The sequence below is a fragment of the Delphinapterus leucas genome, chromosome X (genome assembly GCF_059928025.1).
Source record: "Delphinapterus leucas isolate spDelLeu-1000000601 "Yukka" chromosome X, BTC_Dleu_Yukka2, whole genome shotgun sequence".
Lineage (NCBI taxonomy): Eukaryota > Metazoa > Chordata > Mammalia > Artiodactyla > Monodontidae > Delphinapterus > Delphinapterus leucas.
This window is the reverse complement of record NC_143150.1, coordinates 80,720,018-80,725,356: the sequence shown is the minus strand read 5'-3', so window position 1 is coordinate 80,725,356 and position 5,339 is coordinate 80,720,018. Positions and strand designations below refer to the sequence as shown.

The window sequence follows — 5,339 nt, the reverse complement described above, 5'->3', positions numbered from 1 at the left end:
TCAAAGGCAGTTGACTCCATTTCTTTCATCTTACCATACCAGATTACAACAAATCCTGGGTACAATGGCAAGACCATAACCTGTAGGATGGGCTGTCAGGCTGAAGACCAGGGGAACATTGTTGCTGCAGAGTCCCTCTTGATCAGGGGGAGGTCTATTCAGGCCTTCAGCTGATCGGATGATACCTATATGCATTAAGAGGGGAAGTCTGCTTCACTCAAAGTCCTCTGATTTAAATGTTAAATCTCATCTAAAATACCCTCACAGAAACATCCAGGACAAAGTTTGACCACATATCTGCACACAGTGTCCTGGCTAAGTTGACATAAAATTAGCCATCAAAAGTCCACTCCTTGTCATCTTGATACCCATATGTATCACCTTAAACTGTACTCAATCTTTAAATAAAGTCAATAACAAGGCCATACTTCCACCTATCATGATACAACTAGCCTGCATACAAATGAAAACACACTAACCCTTTTACCACAACAGGATGCAAAGTCCTTGGGTGATGTTTATTCTCTCTTGATATCCCCTAACTTAAACACTATGACACACATTTAGCGATGTTTAAATAAGTAAGATATCAAGTCAATATATCTTATGTTGCAAGATAAGGGGATGACAGAGGAAAGGAAGTGTTATTAGATAGACAGATATAGATATAAGGAACATATTCATAACAAAATAAGGAAGAAATACTCATAACAGTTAAAAGTCCTCCTTTCTGCAGCTGGTCACGTGGCCATAGCTGATATTTGTAATTACCTTTTTCTACTACTCATTCCGTATCCCCTTTGCCCTAAGCAAGTCCCTCAGCCAGCCAGCCATGGCTTTTCATCTGGTAGGGTGCCACAGACTTTCATTCCTGAAGTGTCTGGTCCATCTGTAGTCCTGCCTGAATTAGATTATTGCAGTTTTCCATTGGATTTAATCGCAGGGCATGTTATTACTCAGAGATACCTTAAGGATCTCCTGTATTCTGGACATACTCTGCTACACTTCTATCGTGAAGTGGCAGTCCAATTTTCCCCCGGTAGTCGGGATCAATAACCTCAGCCAGCACAGCAACTCCCTTCTTTACCTGTTGATTCAGAGGCATGAGGAGCCCAAAGTGGCTAGGTGGTGGTGTTAATTTTCAATTCAATGGAATCATTGTTGTGTTCCTGGTGGAAGCACTCCTCCATTTGGAACTAAGACCTCTATCTAAGCTAGCAGAGCATAATATCATGGGGTTAGGAAGCCAACTTTGTGCTAGTGGGCCACTAGGTGTGACAGTGAATGGGAGTCCCACTACCATTTCCACCCCTTGATTCCTGGACCTGTGAAGCCTGGCTATGGGAGAAAAAGCACCATATATTGGATGGTGAATCAGAATATATACAGCCTCCCACAGAACCTTGCCCAAGCCCTGCAAGGAATTGCCACTTAGCTGGTTCTGTAAGTGAGTCTACAAAAGACCTTCCCCAAGGGGACCCAGCCACCCCTACATTCAAGTGGCTCTGGTCAAGTTTATCTGGCTCAAGTCAGGGGATTGATTGTGGGGCTGTGACCTCCCCATGGGTTTGTTTGTCTTTTTTAAGTTTTGTTCACTTGACCTAGAATTTTTCTGGTTATACAGATCAAGTAAGACTTTAGTAGGTTTCCTGTGTATGACTCTTCTAGAAACATCATGATCAATTAGCAAACAGCATAGGCCTCTGGATGCCAGACTTTTCCAATTGTCGCTTTAACTCCGCTGTTCATTATGGTAATCATACCCACCTTACCTTCAGAGGTTGAGTGATGCCACTTGGCCCCTGCCACCCTGGGGATACAACTACTCCCATTGCCTGTAGGCTCCCCAATTCAGCGGTGGCAGTTCCCACTGTAAGCTCTGGTCTACAGAGAAGAGTGATCATGAAGCTCTTCAAGAATGCTGGGGCTCCCCTCATGAATTTATTTCTCACATTCATGGTAAAAAGTGTGTCCTGTGGGGCCTCCTAAGCAGGGTGAAAAGGTCTTAAATGACAAATCCACTGTAACTTTCCAATCTTCTTAAGCCTTCAAATTATTTCTTCTACAGTAAACCAAGGATAGGTCTGGCATTTGTAATTCACTTACCATGGACCACATTTTGGGCCATGTGTTAGCCAACCAACCAAACTCATAGAGCCCTTTGTAGCTCTCCTAGTTGCAACATTAAATGTGGGATCTCTGCTTAGTGGGCCTATGTCAATAAATTCACCCTGATCCAACTTTATGTTCTTTCCACCATTATCCCACATCCTTAATAACCATTTCCACACATATCCTCCTATTTGTCTGTGTAAATTAGAAAATATCTAGTACCTCTTATGGAGTATAGCACACCTTCTCATGTGTTACATTTGCCTGCACTTTTAAGGGCCTGATGGAATTTGAGTCTTTTTTTGTTTTGTTTTTGTTTTTGTTTTGTTTTGTTTGTCTTGTTTTTTATTTCTAAGCCTTGAGCGTTGGTATTCAATTTAACATTAACAACTTAATAGCTCTGATCTACAGCAGAAAGGCAAAAATCAAAGAGAAGAGAAAGGCCCATCTTGCTGGGGCAGTGAATGCTGAGCAAACTCAGAGGGTCGGCATGTCATAAAAATCCCAGCTCAGGAGCCAGGGGTTGGGAAAGGGTATGACCCAGTGTAGGACCCGCCTGAGACCCAGCCAATGGGTCCCCATTTCTCTCCCAAACCAAGGTGGGTAAGGGGTGAACAGCACACAAATGAGAATCACATTTCCTACGACAGGGTGCCCCACGGATGCCAACAGGGCTCAGGAGAGCTGGGACTTGGGGAGGAGAGACGTGAACACTTCACATCCCCCTGTTACAGGCTGAGCTGTGTACCCCCAGAATCCACATGTTAAAGTCCTAACCCCCAGGACCTCAGAATGTGATGGTATTTGGGGACAGGGTCCTTATAGAGGTAATTAAGGTAAAATGAGGTCATTAGGGTGGACCCCAATCCAACCCTTCCAGTATGCTTATAAGAAGAGATTAGGACACAGAGACACAGAGGGGAGACACATGAGGATGCAGGGAGAAGACAGCGGTCTACAAGCCAAGGAGAGAGGCCTGGAAGGTACCATCCCTGCTGACACCTTGATCTCGACTTCCAGCCTCCAGAAGTGTGAGAGAATAAATGTCTGTTGCCTAGGCACCACACACCACCCGATTTGTGGCACTCTGTTATGGCAGTCCAAGCACACGAAGACAACTTGCTTTCTAAAAGATTTTTTAAATGAATCCATCCCCAAACAGAGCCTCTGGGATTGGAAACATCCCACCCGAGCTGTCTCCAGCTGCATTGTAAAGCCAGTTCAAGGCCGGCTGAGTAGACACAGCCCATTCAGCCATAGCAAGAAATAAAGAAATGCCTCAGAAATCTTTCGCACCATGGACCGTGGAAGCTGGGTCCTCTAGGTTCCAGATGTCTGTGCAAAAGCTAAATGAAAACAACACTGAGTGGCCGAGAAGTAGGGGTGTGAGTGGACACTGCAGTCACAGCTAAAGCTTCTGGGACTTACGAGTGAAGTTTTTAAAACTGTAAAATGCTTTTTGGTAAAGAGGCCAATGCGACCCCTGCCCAGGAGATTCCACCAGGACAGAGAAGTTATCGCCAATGCTGCAAAGCTGCCAGTACATTTCTCATGCCCTGTGATCAGCTGGAACGACAGGTGCTCCCCTCCCAGGGACTGAGGGTTGGGGTTCCAGCTTTTTTCTCTTCCATCTTTTGATCAACAAGGGACTCAGCACCCCGTGGCACCCCAAGTGAAGGGAGGCTGCAAACTCGAGCACTGGTGTTTGGAACCTTCATTTCAAAGGATGCCCCCCACTGCAGAATTACAGGGAAAAGAGGTTAAGAGCATCAACCAGAAAAAGGAGGGGTGTGGGTGGGGAACAACCACGGGCTTGGAGGGGAGGCCAGGGCACCTCTCGAAGCACCATCCCTGCCACGGTCTCTGCTGCTCCCCGCCATCACTCCACATGCTTGTACTTGGTGAACAGGTTGTAAAGAACCCGCAGGGTGGATTTGAGGTCCAGGTTCACCACATCTTAGGGGCAAGCCTTGGGTTTCTTAAGGCCTCCATCTGGCATCAGTTCAAAGGCAAATGGCACGTGGTAGGCCTTTTGATTGAAGCTGTCCATGGTCAGGTAGAAGTTGTGCAGGCATACAAAGTAGTCTTCCAGAAGCCCCATGAACAGAACCAGGTACACGCCATCTGCAAACTGGGTCTCAAGTTCCATCAACCCCAAATTCAGCTTGTTCAGGTGCTTGTTCACAAACGTGATGAGAGACTTCTTCAGCACACTGTGCTTGTCTGGGGCGTGGTCGAAGAGCGTGTCGAAGGCATCCCACTCAAACCAACCCATAATCATCTCGGTGGTCGTGGTCAGCTCCTCCATGACATGGCTGGAGTGTAGCAGGCCTTCCCACTTCCGCACGACCACGACTTGCAAGGAGAAGTGTGCGGGAAGGTAGATCAGGCCCGGAAGTGCATGGCCAAGGCCATGAGGAAGTGAAGGATGGCCAGCAGGTTCTTCCCGTGAATCGAGTCCACGGTCCACTGGAGCACCCGGCCGTGAGGCCACAGCAGCTCCTGCACCACCTCCAGCACCATCTGCAGCTTCTGCTTCAGCCCTATTTCAGACTGGGTCACCTCAGCCACGTTCAGCTTGTGGTCTGCCAGTTTTTCCAGGACCTTCTGCAGCACCTGCCCATCATACAGGTCCTCCTCCACCTGCTTCACGATGATCCTCTCCTCCACCAGGACATCATTGATCCAATCGATGAGAACCTTGACCAGCTCCTTGAATCTGGGGTCATCCCTGGAAGTGCAGTCAATCACCGTGTGCTCTTAATTCTCCTCGAGCAAGGTGTCTTCTGGGTAGATCTCCACTGGGGCAGGGGACATCGGCGAGTTGATGGCATTTTTCCCTTCGTGCAGGTCACTCACCTCCTTGGCCTTCTTCTTCCTCACCAACGTGCCGCCCAGCTTGCCCAGGAATGACTTGTCCTTCTTCATCCTGTGGGGCTGCAGGGCGGGCAAGCACAGTGTTGTGGAGGACATGGGGCACGCGGGGACCCCAGCAGCTGGGCACCTGCGCAGCTCCTGTGGGGTCTTCCCTGGTTGCCGCCGCCTGCTCTGGAACTTGAATCTTGCTATAGGTCTACAAGCAGAGAGAAGTGGTGGGGTGGGTCCTGAGGCACGTCAGCAGTGTCTTTCAAGGAAACTTCCTCAGGGGAGGCCATTACAGTTTCCTCAGGTGGCACAGGGTTAAGTTCCTCAGACTGGGGTTCAGACGCTGCTTCTACTGGCAATGA

At 48.1% G+C, this 5,339-nt stretch overlaps 1 pseudogene; it reads right to left on the bottom strand.

Annotated features, from left to right (window-relative positions):
* Nucleotides 1–3,938: 3,938 nt before the first annotated feature.
* Nucleotides 3,939–5,085, bottom strand: LOC111169713 (beta-parvin pseudogene; annotated as a pseudogene).
* Between the last annotated feature and the right edge of the window lie 254 nt (nt 5,086–5,339).